General features: G+C 38.7%; 1 protein-coding gene across 2 annotated transcripts in view; it reads left to right on the top strand.

The window, feature by feature from the left end:
* The first annotated feature begins 2,560 nt into the window (after positions 1–2,560).
* LOC127654814 (transmembrane protein 198-B-like) overlaps positions 2,561–20,175 on the top strand; it is a 61,234-nt gene continuing 43,619 nt past the window's right edge. Inside the window, exons 1-2 of one of the 2 annotated variants that reach the window (XM_052142267.1) lie at positions 2,561–2,897; positions 8,349–8,427. The gene's annotated coding sequence lies outside the window, so the exon portion shown is untranslated. The remainder of the gene's footprint in view (positions 2,898–8,348; positions 8,428–20,175) is intronic. The other variant, XM_052142265.1, reaches the window with a different exon arrangement.

The raw sequence follows: 20,175 nt of genomic DNA, 5'->3' as shown, positions 1-20,175 counted from the left end.
AATAAATGTTTGTGGATTGGGCATGGGTCAGCCTCATTCGAGGATTGGCATGAACAGAACTCCATAAACTCTCCATCGAATTTCAGCAGATGGTTCTGATTTATTTGTGGTCTGCAAGATTCACATAGCCAGCCAGTTAGTGGTTAATGGATCAAACATTTATTTGAGCACCAGGATTAGGCAGTTCATGGCATTTGGTAGTTTGTGGTAAAACCTCAAAGCACAGCCTCTATGGAAGCTGCATGTATGTAATTACTATTTAAAAACCAGCATAGCCATCAGTTGTGTGCATAACAATAATAACAATAAGGCAAATTTTCCAGCTCAGTGGTGTACTGGACATAGGCCAAAGATACAACCACACATTGGTGTATTTGCATTGTGTGCCAAAAGACAATTTTAGATGGAAGAGTGAACGTCTGACCCCACCAGTCTTCATCAATTTATGCATCTCTGAAATCAAGAAAAATGCTAATGTGCAATGCAATGCAGGTTGTGTGATGAATGCCCAAAATAACGACAGGATTTTTAAATGTCTTCCTGATTTTCTTGTCAATCAAGCTATAGACATTCCATGACATTCTTGTCCTTTGAACAATTACATATGGGAACTGTGACTGCTGTGGTCTAAATAGCCCTGATACTGTGTAAAAGATACTTGAGGCAACATTTGGGGTTCCTCAACTGCCACATCGGTGGAACCCACCGGAGATTACACTTTAATTTCTCATAGCCTACTTTTAGTTTCTGCTTGAACTCTAAAGTCTGAGACTGTTTGGTGTAGAATACTGTATTCAGTTGGCAATTATTGAAACACCTATCAAATTATTCACCTTGCATCTGAATTAATTGTGTCTACAGAAATCTAATATTTGACAGAACAGTTTGTTACCTTTGTTTATTAGCTTCTTGCTTTTAAACAGATTAACCTGTCAGTTTTCTCTACTTTAAATTAAATGTATGTGTGCAAAAGCAAGTATAGGGTATAAGCCTTCTAGCCAATACCCTGCTTAAACAATGAACTACCATTAAATTTAAGAGATATATCTGATTTGAACAATGCATTTTGTCAAACAGATAACCTAGTTCTCATTGCAGTTTCAATGTAGCACCAGCAGGGCGAGCACTTTGCATGTGTATCTGTTCAGATATCATGGCCAGCATTTATGCATCTACAGGGCTGTATAAGGAATGGGGCCCCTGATTGTATAATGTTCTGGGCCCCTTTCCTATTAAAAATACAGTTTATAATTTGTTGAAATGTGGGCCCCTAGAATAAGTTCCACCTTTCACACCACTAGCTAAAGCCCTGTGCATCTTCATATAGGAAGAAAAAAAAAAGGTGTAGTTTTTTTTTTTAAGGTGCAGACCCTTCTGCGAGGTTAAAGGTTACATTAATGAGTCAATTTCGAGGGGCCAAATATCTGGAAATTATAGCAATTAAAACGTATCTGTCTATTTTCCTCCAATCATACTTAAACAGGTAAATGTTCTTTTTACGTAATAGACATTTGGATTTTACACATTCATATATTATATATAAAATAAAATAAAAACACTTTAGGAGGACTACAACTTAATGCACGTATTCAAACTAAAGTTGTATTTGATGTATTGGAGCAATAATGTTCTAAGGAAAACTGACAATATTTTACCTTCTCATTGTTATTAATGTCAGTTAATTTTATTACTACATTTTATTACTGTTTATTACAATGTGATGTTTGCTAGCCTATGTGGACAAAATATTATGTTTCTTTGTGATTTGAGGGGGAGTTCCTCTAAGAAGTGTTCGAAAAACCTTGTTTAGTGTTGAGAACATTTTCTAGGTTGCCACCTAAATGCATAGTTTTTTCTGTAGTATTGTATTGATGTAGCTGTTACGCAAGAGGGCATTACAAACAAGCCGTGCAAATTCAGCCTGTTGAAGAGAGAAGAAATCGAATCTGTGTGTCAAAGGCCGACCCAGAACAAGACAGTTGACATCCCCTGTAGGATCTAAAACAAACACTATTTGTGCTGTATATTCTTTGGTCTGTCTTTTTAGAGGAGATCTGAAGCGCATGAAGCGTATTTGCTACTGATGATACATGTGTCCTGTTTCAGCACTAGACAGCGCCAGGGACGATAATACAGTTCAGCAAAACCTCTCACATGCCACTCAGATTTTTTAAATAGAAAAGATAGATTAAAAATGCTCTCATTTCTAAATGGTCTGTCTTTAGCTTATCTTTTTTCCATTGCTGTAAATTTGTTTCATTATGCTCGACGCGGATACTCGGTCACATCCTGGAATATTTGACCACTCCCCCTCTAATTAAACTAGGAATAAGTATACACTATAGAGACAATATGTGAACATTGACATTTCCCACTTACAGGAATATTGTTTACAATAAAATTTCACTCATATGATTAGTATTCCCATATATTAATTTATAATTGTATAAAGATAATACTGGATGCAGTGCACTCTTTGTGCGCCTTTGCCACGCGACACCCCCGCTGCCTAAGCGAATGGTACACTCCAAAGACCGAGCGTGAGAGTCAAAATGAAAACAGTGTGTGCCATCAGATAGCACACTAGAAAGGAAAGAAAACCAGAGGAAGACCAGAAAGCAAGCTTATCATGAAAGGGGGTCCGTTTGAAAGGATCAGGACTTGTTTTAAAAAATGATGTGAACCATTTCCTACTGGAGGGTTAACGTCCTGAAATATCAGTTGTCTTTACATTAGATCACTGTATAACTCAATATAACACTGGATTCTAAAGCATTGCTTTGGAATGGGAAAAGCGTCCACCACAAAGGATGTTAAGTGTGGTCACCACGTTCAAGCTTGAGTTATCAGCGCTTTAGAAAAGAAATTAAAACTACTGATCTTGAGCTGACACAACGGTAAGTTATGTTTCCCCCCACCAATACCGTATACAGATATGGCGCGCTTTTAATGTAATCGCTAATAAGTTTGCAAACATGAATTTATCCTTAAATGTATTGAATGTATATAGATGGGGATGTGTAATAATGCAATGTAGGTAGTTTGGGTATAGGTAGGCATCCAGTCCTTTGTTCACAATGTATGCTGTGCTATGTACGATTTTAAAATGCTACAGTATTGCAACAGAAAAGTAGGCAGGTTACTTTTTTAATGAACAACTATCAATGAGAATCTTCCGTAATTGAAAATCATTCGTAATACTTTCAATACATGTATGGCAGCGCAGTTTATAGACATGAGGCATTGTTCAATCCCATTGTGTGTGTTCTTTTGTTTAATCGCAATGTAGCCTACACGCTGTGCTGAATTGTTTTGTTCTATAATAATGTGCTCATGTGAGTCATGTGTCGAGGGAATAGCAGCAAAGAACAATCAAAGAACACAGTCCTGTATGTTTGATGGTTGTGCAGTAACGTTTCCCCCCCCCCTAAATACTTAAGGTATTCACAGTGAAAACAAGCGGAATTGATCCAGTGTTATGGAATTAGTCACGTGTTAATCACGACAGAATTCGCTTATTGTTGTGTTATTGCGTCACGGTAATAATCCTGAGCCTGCACTTTGCCAAGGAATTTATATATTATTTGTCCCCATTTCATTGCATTGGCGTCGAATGTTACACAGTTTTCACTGTATTTATTGATTTATTTATATTTTGTTTACTTCCTCCCTCCAGTGAAGATGGCCACAGATAAAGACAAGAGATTTGGCTGATGGGATAGATTGGGGCAATGATAGACAATTGCGAAAATAATATGTGCGAATTCTAAGTAATGCATATACTTGTGAACAACGATTGGCTATTAAAAAAACAAAACAAAAAACACAGGAATCCTGCAGGAATTTTCTGCCGTTTTCCTACAGGATTTCGGCTAATTTTGCTGTAGCAATCGTGCAGGAATATAATGAAGGAATTGAAATAATTTTCTGCATGAATTGACTTACAGGTTATTAAAACACCTTTAGCCTCTGCAGGAATATTGTCCAGGGTAGATTTCAAATCCTGCAAAACATAGCAAGTGTTAAACCGTACACATTGTGCAGGAGTGTTCTTCAGGGACTATTTGAGTGTTATCCTGCATGATTTTTCCCTCACAAGTAGTCAATTGTTTTCCTAGGAATAATTTCATTTATGGAAATGTTGTCATTATGGATGACATAATCTGTTAAATTCCCAAGCAGTCAGTCACACCTAGAAAACAGAGAATTAAACAAGCTAAGAAATAGGACAGTATTGCTGACAACTGTGAAGAATCAGAACAATGGTGTGAGATGAGATACATTATATGTTGATACTAAGCATGTGTTTTTAGGTGGCAATAGGTTTCAGTGGGGTTGTCCCTGTTATAAGGGCTTGCTTTGGATAAACGCGTCTGCCAAATGCATAAATGTAAATTGGTGCTGTCACACTGAATATTGATTTAGCTTTTTTATGTTTACTAGACTTTGTATGACATTAACTGATAAATGAAAACTATTTATTTAATTATTTTTGAAGACATCCTCACTATGCAACATTTTTCACAAGTGCCTAAAACTTTTGCACAGTACTGTATATTACCAGTGTCCTTTTTTATCCTTCCGCCCCTCCCTGATCAGGTCTGTGCACACCACAGATACAGTATGTTTTTATATTCACAAAGGTGTATGTTTTAGATCATTCTAATCAAACATCTGTTATCAATTTTACATTGGATTCGTATAAAATGTATTTTATTTTTCCAAAGTCTTTTAAAAAACTAAGTGGAAAAGTATTACCTAATCTTTTATAAAAGTATTATATCATCATTCATCCATGCCTTTTCCCTGATTTTTGCCTTGTTAATTTCCTTTAGGACTGTCCACTGTGTCTGGGGAAAAACAATAGGTACATTTCAATTAATGTTGAATGCATAAAGGCATTCAAGGAAGGGTTTTTTGGACATGTCAATAATACATCTCATAACAGCTCATAACATCACATTTTTTCCATGAGATTCACAATCTGCCATCTGGTCCATATCGGTGTGGCTGAAAGCCCAACATTTAATAAAAAACAAAAGACATTACAACACAGCACAAAAACGAGATACAAGGTTAGACTGATATTGTATGAACAAAATAGTCTAGAAGTGAAGCTCTGTAGTCTGGTATGTACTGTTAAACAAGATGTACACAGGATGCATTATTGTTCAAAAACCTGATACGGAGCGCAACAAATGGAACAGAGCACAGCGGTCTTTTGATGCATCTGAAACATGCGACACTATTATGACACGAGTCGGTGATAACAGCTAGACGCGACGCAACATCTTTAACGGTACAAACTATACTGTAAAGCGTCACCTCCACTATTGAATGAAGATCATTATATCAAACAGTTAGCTAAAGCATTTAGATGCATGTACGTACTAATGTAAATCGATAAACAGGTTATGTAGTCTGATGCTTATTAAAATATAACGTTTTAATTATATGGGTAAACACTACAGCATATACTGCACCCCCTAACACATACAATGCCATTTTCAATATATTTTTTAAAAAGAGTAAAAAAAAAAAAATCCTTTAAATGGTGTCTCTTCTTAAATGTTTATTTTTTTATGTAAATAATTGTCTTGTTTTGAAAAGACAGTCAGGTATATAACAATAGCAGTGTTAATATATGTTATTACAGTTATTATATCGGTGTGTCCTCCTGTGTATCCTGTAGGATACTGTTTTATTCCTGCAGGAGGTTTGCAGTTGTCCGGTAGAAATTTCCTGTGCCGGAAGTGTGCTGGCTATTCCTGCATGTCTCTGTGGCTTTTAAAGTTCCATTCTAAAACCTGTATGAATATCCTGCACGGTTTGTCCATGTGTCCTGCAGTATTTCATCATTCCTGGAGGATATCTGCACACATCCTGCAGGTACAATGAAAATCCTGCAGGATTCCTGTAGAACTTCACTCACAACACAGCCCACTTATATTTTAGCAGTATTGACCAAAAATTAAATAAATAAAAGAATCAGTCCATGTGGTTAGCAGCTGTGTTTGACACCTGCACTCAGAAATGGAAAAGGCTTGCTGTTCAGACATTGCAGCATGACCTCTGTGTCAGTGTAGTGTTAAAAACATTGGAGTACATTTGGGCCCAGAGGTGCAAAAAACGATTACGAGAAACGATAACGGCCGCCACGATTATGTAATAGTGAAAATTGATGATTACAGCGTTCAATTTAAGTCTGCTACTATTGCGTCAATGGTTTCTATTTACAACGTGTTTTTGCAGCGGTTGAGTATTCTAACCAATATCTAACATGTCCTTTGAGCAATGAAATTGCAATGGCCAATCGGAGCCACTTAGATTATTCCTTTGTCCTATCTGTAATAACAACAGATCCGATGCGCACGTTTTAAACCGTCTGAATGCCCAGATGCTTGCTTTATGTTCTAGCTCTGTTCGCCCAGCACATGAAAATTAATATTGAAGAAACAACACCTGACACTTGAAAATAAGCTATAGAACAAGAGCGAAAAGCAATTTTACACTCGCTTTGAGCATAGATATTAAATACACTGAAAATTAGCAACATGACAAAACTAAAACGATCCTGTTCTAATCGAGACACAGACGCTGTGTAAATAATTAATTTATTATGCTGATTAGACAGCTTTGTTTTTAATGAGAGCATTCGCGAGAGTGCAGAACAGTGTGCGGAGCGCCATTGAGCTCGTGTCGAAATGCAGGTCTCAAACAGTGTAAACCTGCAGTGAGTGACAGCAGTCATTGTAATGGGAGAGTTTGTCGTGTTCATTTATAAAAAAAATTATAAGAGTTTTGTTTTTTCATGTTCTGAATTTGATTTGTACAAAATAGCAATACAATAATTTAGCTTAACTGTTCTAAGTGTGTTTTGGTGGTGTAGCCAACATAAAGATTATGGCATGAATAGCATATTTCAGGAATTACTGTCATTGTTATTGCATCTGCTCTTATAAGACCCATTTGCTACGCAGCTGGTATTGGTAGATTAAACATTTTCAGGAATCGCACAAACTCTGATCGCAAGTGACTGTTTTTAATTTCCAAAGTGCAACCACTGAGGCCAAAAATGATCAAACGATCTTACATGAACAAGATCACCATTGAAGATCTATCAGGATGAATGGTCCCCTGTCTAGCCACCAGAGGTCTTACTGAATGCAATAACTTGGTCGATTTAAACAGGCTGTTAATAAGTTTGAATATTGAATATGCCATATTATTTACTGAATAATATGATGAACCACTAGAAGAAGATGAAATGGCCAGTAATCAACAGGAGACGAATGTGGAAATGACAACAACAGTGAATGTGTACATCAAGAGCGCATGTGTGAGGAGGTCAGGCGATACCTACATTTGTATAACTCGAGTCCAAAGGAATATAAAGACATGTTTATGTGTCAAAACACCTGAGGAGAAATAGTCCAGTCACTCATATCAGTCGTAGCCCTCATGTATACTTTGACAGGCTTGCATTTGCATCAGAAACGACAAAAACATTTAAAAAGGTATACTTTGGGTTTAAGAATGTATGTGTTGAAACATTTTGCATCATTCTTGTACTATTTAGATTGCTTGTGTTCTAAATTTTTTAATACAATTTAGGTTAACTGAATTTTGGTTCATCTCTGGAATTTGAAAATTTCAAGTGTCTGTCATTTTTTTAAATTATCCAGGACAGTTGAGTGAAATTGCCTTGGATAGAGGGCTTCTCTTGGCAGTCTTCTAATTGGGTGTAAATTAAATAAAGAGATTGATTCTCTGAATCTTGTCACATTTGAGCAGAATGAGATTTGACATCAATAATCATAGGGTAGCCTATAAACATTATCTGCAGATATTTTCTGAATTGCATTTATGCTGATCAGGTTTACTGAACACCTCCAATGTGACATAGAAAATATATGTATTCTATGACAGGCCACTGTCTAACCACCTATCTATTATAAAACACAAGTGAAATAGACAAGCAAAGCTTGCAAAGATTACAAGAAAGCTTACATGCACAACATGATTATGTAAGGAACATTTTTTTTTTTAGTTATGAGTCATACCAAGAAATATCCTCATCTGGGGTTCCCAGCTACACACTCATATAAAAGTTAGGTCATGATGAGGCACAGATGTGTGGAACAATGCACAGTTGGAGGGAGGTTAAAATAATGGGTGTGGTAAAGAAAGAAAAGTGAGTGAAGTTGTTTAAGAGCCAAGCACTGTGTTCTGTAATGAAGGTGGTTATGTAATAATAGAGGGATGAAGGGAGCAGTAATGCCCCTTAGAGATCCATGTCTAATTGAGTCAGGCGGCAGCAGACCAAACATTTCATATTTCATTTTAAGGGAGAGTGGAAGATGGAAGGAGAGATAATGAAGATGAACAAGAAGATGTGATGAAAAGAATGATGGTGGACCAGAGGAGGTGAGACTGCTGAGTGGGAGAGGAAGAGAAGATAAATCTTTTAATCCATTTCACTGCTGTTCTGCCCAACAGTCATAGTTAATCCATAACCGTAACATTCTTGAAGTAGACTTTAAATTCTGCCCATACTTTGCACAAAACTCAGGAAATTGTCATGCAGTTTGTCTGTAGCAGTCCTTTTTGTGCCAATATATAAGTGGTCTCATTTGTTCTAGCTGTCTTTTCGCATTGATCTAGAATCAGCTTTCCATCACTATGTTGTATTATTCTCAGAACAGTTTTTTACCTTCTAACATCAACTCAACAGCCTTTGTGCATGCAATATAGTCTGTTTAGAATTGTCTCATAGGCACATCACTCATACGTCCTTGGCTTTCAAAAGACACAACATCTCTGTCTCAGCTTATCCTCTATAATATGATCCAGTAGAGCAGATGTTCGATGAGTCATGTAATGATATAAGAGCCAAGCAAAGTATTCCCCAGTGTATATTGTACAGCTATCTACTGATTCTCTACCATGCCATTTAAATTTATGGTTTAAATTAGCGCACAACCCAATGTTTTGTGCTGTGTTCATGAGAGATGAATGTGAATCTTTGTTTGGCCTCACAGCGTTCTCTCAAGTGAAAAAATAATGAATTTTTGCTTGAGCCCGAACTGAAGTCATTTCATCATATTGTCCTGCCTTTCATAAATTCCCTCCAGCTACATTTTAAGATGTATGATTTCTTAAAACTTGAGTTCAATTCAAAGCTTCTTAATGGGTCAGCGACTGCTTCATTAAAAGATGATAGTTAACTCAATGTTTGCGTTTAGACCCTGGTGTTGGTTTCTAGTCATTATTATGAGGGAAGCTTTAATCTGAGAAAAGCCTATTTGGATCTTTGTCTCTCATCACTTGCTAATATGTCAAGAGAACTCCAAGGCATCAGTTTAGAGAAGAAAAACTTACATTTACTGTATCTTGAAGATTGCTGCTGCTAGGTTTGACATTGGTGTCAGTTCAAACGGGTTGGAATGGAATTCAATCAGACTGATCTCACGGGAAAATCAGCGACAGGAGGTTGATTGTTTTGTCAGCTAAAATGAGTCTATTCTTTTTGAATTTCTGAACTGGAATATCTGAAGCTGGAACTACAGTCGTGCACATGTGGAAAATTATTGAGAACTTACTTGAATGGTTGAATGGTGAAAGGCACTGGGCGTCTGATTTTCGGAAACCTCTAAGTAATAATGACATTTATTTACCCCTAAACCTAACCCTAATGTACTGTTACCCTAACAGCATCCTTTCAATTTCATCAAAAGCACAGCGAGTGCTATTTCGAGTGCTATTTTTGGGGCGTAAACATTTACCAAATGGTGGTTCTTGTTCGGAATTCGGCAACTAGGGTGCGAATTTGTTGGGTTCTCAACTAATATGCTGATGTGATGTTGATTGAATAAAGAAAGTAATTCACATGACATATTAGATCTTTAGTACGAAATTGAAGAACGAATGGGTATGATGTCATTTAGAACAAAATCTACAAAAAAAGGTGTTTAGAGTTCGTTTCAGTGGTTCATAACAGCTTGCCTTGGTGAACTTTTAGGAAAACTTCTAACTGGCTGCTGAACTTCATCGGTAGGTGTGACCTAGAGCTCCACCTACCTTGAGGCCGACAGCTAATTTTGTCTGCATTGTTCAGTCAGTCAAGTCAACATGAACACCCCGGCGTGCAGTTACTGCTGAGCTGGTGGTTACCTACATCTGTACAATCGTTCACTTAGAGACATTTTACAAGACCATGCTATGTGTTTTTGTTTTGTTTGTTTAATTAGTCAACAAAAGGAATCAAATCTACTCAAATAGTCTCAAGTGCCCAAACACTCTTGAGCCATCTTCAGCTATCACACATCTGCCCAAAGTAAGACATACCTATCATCATACTTTTGTCTTTTTTCTGCACATTAACACTTTTAATCACTCATCTTTGCAATAGTATCAGTGTCATCATAAATTACAATGACTGTTACTGGCGCATATTATGGCCGCGTATAGTGTGTTAGCGCATTAGCATCATGAATTCAGAATGTAAAAAAGACTAATTAAAAATTTCTACTGCATAAATATTACTTTAAATCATCATTGAGTGATTAAAACAGCTTCTTTTACTGACCTGATGTAAATTATATTCAAAGAATGAGGCATAAAGTCATTGATAAAATATTTTAATGTCACATTAGTCCTTATATTTAAATGCTCCTCTAAATGCGTCCCACAGCAGTGGGGCCGGAGTCTAAATGTTCGCAAACAGTATACTGATGCTTGGTTGTTTAAAACTTATTTTTACCTCTGAATGAAAAATGATAAATAACTTCTCCAGAAGTATGTTGGGGCCTTTGTACTTTTTATTTATTTTTGGACTGACTATAGGGGAGATTGATGCACTTAATATATATTAAATGTGTATTTTGTTTCTCCATATAAATCTGCTGGATGGCACCTCCTCTTCCCTCTGGCCTTTCCTTAGTCTATCCACTTCTGCTTCAGTGGACTGTCAGTGACTCTGTTCAGAGCTCCAGCCAAGAATAGCTCAATAGATGCTCTGTATCATCCCCAAGAGCAGCCTGGGAAAATCTCCAAAGCATTTGATTTAGACACAAAGTCAGTGGCAGAGGTCACTCAGCCCATTGTGAGAGGGTTGTGTATTTATGTGTGTGTGCATATGCATATGTTATCCCCCACGTGTATTAGGACAAATGGAATTCGAACATAGGCTTGGCAATTACTTTATTTTGTTTGCTCTGATTTACATGTTAACGACTGATTGTGACTGGGACTCACTGATTACAGATCCACCCACCGCACAATCAAGAACAATCAGAGGGAGATGGGCCCCTATGAAACAATGAAAATAATCAACTACAGAAGATGATGAATTTTCAGATCAGAAGTGCGAAATACCCCTGATATATGTTATAGAGTTTTCGTTGGTGTGTATTATTGAAGTCACGAGCTTCTATCATAAAAAAGACACATCTCCTCTCTTCCTCTCTCCTTTGTCTTGGTTGTGAAAAGTGAAATGAGTTTAGAGGGGTTCACTCAGGGCCTCTCAGCTGGACTTTGTGCCAGGAGTGTCATAGAGTGCTCTGTTAGTCCTCATGTTGATGCAATGCACTTTTTTGGGGAGATGTGTTTTCAGCTCTATAGTAGGCCATTGTGTTCAGAATTATCCAGGACTGAAGTGTACTTTTGCAACTGAGCTTGCCAGTTACAGTATGTGATGAAGTCTGCTGCACTGGCTCTGAGGTTGTGATTATGTTGCTAATGATGATTGCACTCATAATCACGTATAGCAGATTCATCTTTTATTATTGTTTCTTAAAAAAATAAGCTGTAATAAAATATTTTTAAAATATTAATAATATTTGAAAATTCTATGTCCAATAAATCAAAGTCTGGTTGTGTAAACAACATTTAGATTGCCAGTTTGTTGTCAAATTTTTTTTAATAAAAAATCTTTAAATCCTCAACATTGTGTGTGAGGTTTTGAAAAATATCACATATATTTAGAATTGTTTTATGAAAAGGCATATTTTGTCAAGGTCATATGAAGGAACCCTGCTAAAACTTGATATTCTTCACTCAGCATTTCATGATATTTGTAAAAAAACATAATTTCTTTACCATGAAAAATACACTCACTGAGCACTTTATTAGGAACACTATACTATTATTGGGTAGGGCCTCACTTTGCTCTCAAAACAGCTTCAATTCTTTGTGGAATGGATTCCACAAGATGTTGGAATTTGTTTTGTTTTTTAGATTCTGGTTCATGTTGACATAATTGCATCATGCAATTTCTGTAGCTCTGTCAGCTGCACATTCATGATACGAATCTCCCGTTTCCAAAGGTGTTCTATTAGATTCAGATTTAGTGACTGGGAAGGCCACTGAAATGGCTCTTTCACAGTGAACACATTGTCGTGTTTATGAAGCCAGATTGAGATGACTTTTGTTTTGTGACATGGTGTATTATCATGGTGGAAATAGCCATTAGAAGTTGGGTAATTTGTGGCCATGAAGGAATGCACATGGTCAACTACCATACTCAAATAGGCTGTGGCATTCAAGTGATGATTCATTGGTATCAACAGGCCCAAAATGTGCCAAGACTCTTTTTAATTGAGTTGATTAAAAATCAAGTATTCAACTTCACTACAATTATATTTCACCATAATTACAAAGAACAAAAAATACATAATATTTCTGAATTTTTGAGAAGAAGAAAGTTATCTGTTTATAAACTAAAACGTGTTGTGTGCGGCATGGTTGAAGCCCACAGGGCACAGCATCATGAGCACAGCAGCTCTCATAAACTGCTGCCGGTGTCCTCTCTTGTCAAGCTTCTCCAAGACTTTCTGCCCTATCACTATACAAAAAATTTAATACTGTGATTTTCTGCATATTTCATTTTATTCTGGAAATGAGTAATTCATTCATGTATGAGGGAACCGTCTGAGCACGTTTAACCACTGATCAAACTTCACTTGTTTTTTAGGGCTGCAATTTTTTAACTGTTTCAAACATTAACACAATGTAGTTTGAGATACAGTATATGTGGGGATATCTTGTTTAATTGCTGTATGTCTAAAACAAACTTTTTTATATACACTGGCGGCCAAAAGTTTGGAATAATGTACAGATTTAGCTCTTATTGAGAGAAATTGGTACTTTATTCACCAAAGTTACAGTTAAAAAAAATTAACTACTTCAAAGAGTTCTCATCAAAAAATCCTCCAGGTGCAGCAATGACAGCTTTCCAGATACTTGGCATTCTAGCTGTCAGTTTGACCAGATACTCAGGTGACATTTCACCCCACGCTTCCTGTAGCACTTGCTATAGATGTGTCTTGTCGGGCACTTTTAATGCACCTTAAAGTCTAGCAGACATTGGACAACAGATAATTGGAAAAGAGGGTTATGGAACTTAACCCTCTTTTCCAATTATCTGCTGTCTGTGTTTTTCTGATTCAAAAGTGGCTTTTTCATTGCAATTCTTCCCATAAGGCCTGCAACCCTGAGTCTTCTCTTTACTGTGCATGCTTTCATCACCAGCAGGGTGGATTATACTTATTTACACTTACAGCAAACTACTTATTTACACTTACTTGAGGCCTAATATTTCTCAGTACTTCTACTTGTAACCAAGTGAATTATTTCTTCATTAGCATTACTTTTACTTATATAAGTACCCCCCAACACACACACACACACACACACACACACACACACACACACACACCACCAGCCTGGACTGTTGAAACAAGGCAGGTTGGCATGCCCTACCATCTGTGTGCCTCAGCAGAAATCAAGATTCATCAGACCAGGCTATGTTTTTCCAGTCTTAAACTGTCCAGTTTTGGTGAGCCTGTGTACTGCAACATCAGCTTTCTGTTCTTGGCTGAAAAAAGTGGAACTAGATGTGGTCTTCTGCTGTTGAAGCCCATTTGCCTCAAGTTTCGACATGTAACCAGCCATTAACAATCATGCCATGGTCGAAATCACAGAGATGACGTTTTTCCCCATACTGATGGTAGATGTGAACATTAACTGAAGCTCCAGACTCGTATCTGCATGATTTTGTGCATCGCACAGCTGCCACATGATTGGCTGATTAGATAATCGCATGAATAAGCAGGTGTTAAGGTGTCCCTAAAAAAGTACTCAGTGAGTTTTAAAACTTTGTTTAAACAAATGATACAATTCTATATACTCTCATGAATTCAATATGTAATTCAAGAAGCTATACTCTGTGTATGATTTTAATGTTGTAATGATGTTTTCAGAGCTGTCAGGTCTGCTGTTGGACATCAGATGACCACCCCACTGTTGTTCTGTTGCACCTTTGACTCAGAATGTAAATGAACAGTGGGCCCATTGTGGAGCTAGTCATTGTTTAGAGCAGTGGATAAAACTGAAGAATACTGGACTGCAAGCCACACAAACGCACACACACACACACACATACAAATGCACACATTGGTTTGCACATGACCATACACATTACAAATACACACCCATTACACTGCTGATCTCATTCAGGTCAGCAGAAGGAGAAAGCCGGTCCAGTGCTAATGGAATTTAGAGCAGAAGCTCTCAACAAGATTAATTAGGTTTAGCAGAGCTATTGCCTTGTCTGTTAAACCACACAGCCCAGACACACACACACACACACACACACACACACACACACACACATTGTCATTCACCCCACCCCACCATTCAGCGCCTGCCTCTTTGATTTATCTTCCACATCCCTCTATCTGTCCCTATTGTACATTTTACCTGTCAGATGCTGTCTTCCACACCTGTAAGTGCTCTGCAGGGAGCTAATGGATGGGGTGTTGTGATTCAGAGTTTAGAGTGCAGAAGAGTTCTGTAGCTTTCTGACCTATTCATGTACTGTAGTTCATAGTGGGACTGAAACGATTGTGTGTGTAAGTGATAGCCTATAGCACTTTAGAATGACTTTAAAGTCGTAAAAGTTCATATAATGAAAAATCTTATCTTTAGAAATAAGTGTTTGATGTCAGGCTCTATGAAAACATATATAGCTTTCAGAACTGATTTTTTTAACTTAGTTTGTTCTTAAATGTGCAAAAATTATTTATTCTGAAATTTCTAAAGGTCAGTCAGATAAATACATTAACATATGACTGAGACGACCCACATTTACTCAACAACGACTATGGACCCTTTTCACACATCCACGTTCACAAAGCGGAAGTTGTCATACAAGTAGTTGGATAAACTTGAATAGATAAACATAGTTGGTGAATGGGGGACCACAGCAAATAAATTTTTTGCTTACCCGTTTGCTCCAACTGCAGTCAACAAATTTCCTTTGGCACAGCTTTGGCCCAGATAAACAGCTGAAATATGGCCCAGCTCAGAAAGTGAATGATGGCCCAAATCTGGCAAAGATATTTCTTCCAGAACTGAATCAAAACGTCATGGTCACTGTTGTAACCTCCGTTCCCTGATGGAGGGAACGAGACGTTGTGTTGAACGAAGTGACACAAGGGAGTGTGGGAGCTCCTTGGGAGCCTCGCGTACCTCTGAACTTGAGAAAAGGCCAATGTGAAATTGGCAGACAGAATTTGTATGTCCCGCCCCCGGACATACGGGTATAAAGGGAAGCGGGCTTGCTTCTGTCAGTCAGGTTTTTGCACTGTGGAGCCAAGAATAAGGCACGACCGTTTACAGTGGTAGATCTAGTGCTGTGGCAGGAGGGACACAAAATCTCGTTCCCTCCCTCAGGGAATGGAGGTTACAACAGTAACCATGACGTTCCCCTTCTGTCACTCACTCGACGTTGTGTCGAATGAAGTGACACAAGGTGTCCCATTCAAAAATGCCACGTACTAATCCATGTTACGTGAACTGCTGAGACAGGTGCAAGCAGGCTGCGGCGTGCTAGAGGAAACTGTATCGGCTGCACGTAACCCTCCCCAACGCCCCCATAAGAGATGTCATATACAGACCTTAGGTTCCCAGCACCCCTGTTGTGGGAACAGGTGCTACATGACTAGCTTGGGAGCAAGCCCGGCAGCCGCTGCCTTTTCTCTCTCTATGTCTCTCGCATAGGGTATGAAGCGGCTGGGGCTATCTTAGCGCTATGAAATGCGTCGGGGAAGGCAGTCTTTACCGGTCCTATTCTTTCAGGGCGAAAAGACCCTGTGGAGGCCACATCCTGCACAGACTATTGGGATGTAACATGTGGCAAACACACCACAAGGGTTGTGAAGCCATACGTGGGAGCGGCACTGTGGTAGGTCCTGCCTGATGAGGGAGGAGCTCTACAAGCACATCGACCAGGGGCAGTGGGACTGCTGAAAATACATCATAGGGAGTAGCCTGAAGAGGGAATTAAGCCTATGGAGCCCTACCCCAGTACAGAGCACCTGTGACAATATCAAGAGTGCTGGAGAAGACTGCATTTATATTTTTGGTTATTGATTGTATGAGATAGATCTGGAATATTATTAGTGAAGCTATCTTTAGTGGCCGAAAGAATAGTTCTACATGAATGATAGCGTGGTGTAGATTGAGTAGCATTAGCTGATTTCAGCATACAAGAGATGAGGTAATGATCCGAGATGTCATTACTCTGCTGCAGAATTTCTATATTATCAAAATCAACTCCATATGACAGAATTAAATCTAGCATATGGTTATGGTGATGAGTTGGTCCTGTTACATTTTGTCTGACTCCAAGAGAGTTGAGAATATCGATAAATGCTAATCCCAATGTATCATTTTCATTATCTATGTGAATGTTGAAGTCAACAACAATTAAAGCTCTGTCTATCATTTTCATTATCTATGTGAATGTTGAAGTCAACAACAATTAAAGCTCTATCTACAGTAACTACAAGATCTGATCAAAAATTTGCAAATTCACCAAGGAAATCAGAATAAGGCCCGGGTGATCTATATGTTGTAGCATGGACAAAAGATGACAGATTTTATTTATATCTGACGGTGTCACATTAAGCATTATTAGTTCAAAATACTTACATTTATATCCTGTCCTCTGAGTAACACCAAAAACTTCACTGTAAATTGTAGCAACACCTCCTCCTCGACCATTCAGACGAGGCTCATGTTTATAACAATAACCTGGGGGAGTAGATTCATTTAAACTAATATATTCATCTGGTTTAAGCCAGGTTTCAGTCAAACAGAGCGCATCCAATCTATGATCTAATGTTTAGTAGCCCTATTTTTATATGATGTGTATTTTTTATTTGTTTGTTTTGTTCAAGTTTGACCTTAATAAAAAAAATTCTAAGTGATTTAATGAGGGTAATGTGTTTGGTAGTTCGGGGAACAGACACAGTCTATGAGATATCTAGGTGATACAGTCTCTATATGTTGTAGTTTATGTGACCTGTGTGACATCTCAAGGCAGCTAGCAGATGTTCGGATTAACCAGTTTGTCTGCTTCCTGACCCGGGCCCCAGTTAGTCAAATACTGTCATTATTAAGACTATGAGCCAAATTACTAGAGAGGAGAGCAGCACCTTCGCTGGAGGGATGGAGTCCATCCCTCTTTAGCAGGTCAGGTCTACCCCAAAAACTCTTCGAATTGTCTATAAATCCACTCAGACATCCAGCCATTCAGTGAAACTAATCTACTACAAACCTCGTCACCACGACGAGCAGGGAGGTGACCAGAGCATATTACAGTGTCTGACATTGTTTTTGCAAATTCGCACACCTCTTTAACATTATCTTTAGTGATCTCCGACTGGCGAAGCTGGACATCGTTAGTGCCGACATGGATAACAGTTTTAGAAAATGTACGTGTAGCATTAGCCAGCACATGTAAATTTGATTTTATGTCAGACGCTCTGGCCCCCGAAATGCAATTAACAATTGTGGCTGGAGTCTCTATTTCCACGTTCCTTACAATAGAATCGCCAATAACAAGGGCTCTTTCAACGTGATTCTCAGTGGGTGTGACACTGATTGGTGGAGAATCGATTAGAAACCCTAATAGGAACGGGAGAGTGGTGTCTCTTTGCTGAGCGAGTATGTCGCTTAGACGTCACCCAAATGCCCTGCTGAAGGGGCTCTACAGCCAGAACCAAAGTGTGTATGTTGCTCTCTGTACTACTCGCATCCGAAACAGTATCTACCGGCTTCTCTTTCTCACTGACCTCCACTAGCGTTCAGATGCGAGTCTCTAACTCATTAACCTTCAGCCTGACTAATTCCTTACATTTATCCCATGTGAATCCCTCACTGCTGACGGAGGAGGCAATTGTAAACATGTGACATGCAATGCAGGAAGAAATAAGATGAGCGGATGCCATGACTTACCGCGAATTGTTTGTTGTTGGTTGTTCGAGCGGTGATGGTTTGAGATTGATGTGAATCCCTCACAGTGACACAGTTCTCGCACTGAGAACATGAACCATTCATAAAACGCTGCCTGCGTGTGATCACAGCCCAGGCACGCGAGGCAGCTTTTATGATCGTCAGAAGTGGACAGAAATCGACCGCATCCAGGAACTAAACAGAGGCGGAAAGACATCTTTAAAAAGACGCGTCCTGAGAAGGACGTTCAACGCCTGCTGTGTATTGCTATTTTGAGTGTGAAAACTCAAACTCTTTTAGAGAAACAAACTCTTTTAGGAGGAGAAAACAATCTTTTAGGCAGTGAAAGCGCTGTCGAAGCGCCCAGGGGTGTGGACTGCACAGAATGCCAGCTGGACATGCGCCATAAGATCCAACAGCAGTGCTTCATGCCAGTAGAAGTGAGTGTAACAGTGGAGTACTCAGCTTAGTGTTGCACAACCGCTCGGCTCCGAAGACTGACAGACGCACGCCTGCTTCCCTTTATACCCGTATGTCCAGGGGCTGGACATGCAAATTCTGTCTGCCAATTTCACTTTGGCCTTTTCTCAAGTTCAGAGGTATGAGAAGTTGCCAAGGAAGACCATTACAGAAGTGTGTTGATGTTGGTAGTAACATTAGAAGTGGTTAGAATTGTTTAATGCGTGATGTGAGTGTACTTACAATCATTTTTATTTTTCATTTAAGATAATGTTAAACAAAACACATGAAAATTGTATTAAAGTTGGTAGTCATATTCGAAAAATCTCACCCATGGGCAATATCTTTTTCACTCACAACCTGTTAGGAAGAAAATAGAGTTAGATAGAATTAATATAATTAGTCACATATCAGACACTTTTTATAACACATTATCTACAACCCCTAACACTTTTGGTCCTATTTAAAAAACAAGAAAAAAAAGTTAACGTTTTCCATGGCTTGCCATAGCCAAGCCACACATGGCTCTCAGCTACATGTTGTCATCTGGGCCAAATGCCTCAATGCCAGCTGCGATCCAAGAGAATATTTGGCAAAACATATATAGTGAATGTTTGGCCCACGTGTGTTTAGCCATGCCAGATTTAGGCCAGGTGTGACAGCTAACTTCCACATTTTGCCCAAAGGTTCTTGCTATCGGTAGCAAAATAAAAAATCAACGATTACGCTTTCACAGCTTATCAAAAAAGAGAAAAAATATACAGTGCTGTATAACAGAAACAAGAAGAGAGAAATAGGCCAAAGTTTCATCACTCAATCAGCAAATGTGTTAGAAGCCTCATCGCAGCTATGGTATATGGAAGTGCAACGTAGTGCAGCATAGTTCTAGCGGGAAGACTAGCAGCTGTACATCATCACTTCATTAGCGGGGTAATTCCTAGCCAATCGCATTGGAAGCCATCGCTTTATACAATCTAACACATTGCTGTTTCAGTGCGCTAAAACACAGGCAACTAGACGCACTTCAACGTCTCCAGGCCACATATAACCAGTGCACAGCACTTCTCCGGAAGCCCGCCTTCCCTTTCCAACGACGTCGTCATTTCATCTCAACTTCTGCCAACATCAAACCCATGGGGAGTAAACAACCAGCAAACATATCTCATTCACTCAGGAGATCTCTCCCAGTCGCATTGCACAACCCGGCGAAGGAGCGGGCAACCCGCGAATCCTGCAAAATCATCGGCTTAGGCAGCAGCCGGCTTCCATCAGAAATAAGCTAAGTCATTTTCATATCCATCTAAAGCATTCAGATCTAGTCATGGGTCTAGATCTTCCGTTGCCATGCAAACCTGTTCATCACAAAGTTGCAACGTTGCCTGTTCATCATAACGCAATTGCATCAATATCAAAAGC

The sequence above is a fragment of the Xyrauchen texanus genome, chromosome 14 (genome assembly GCF_025860055.1).
Source record: "Xyrauchen texanus isolate HMW12.3.18 chromosome 14, RBS_HiC_50CHRs, whole genome shotgun sequence".
In the NCBI taxonomy this organism is placed as follows: Eukaryota; Metazoa; Chordata; class Actinopteri; order Cypriniformes; family Catostomidae; genus Xyrauchen; species Xyrauchen texanus.
Note: the sequence above shows the minus strand (reverse complement) of the source record. Positions and strands in the feature narration are given on the sequence as shown.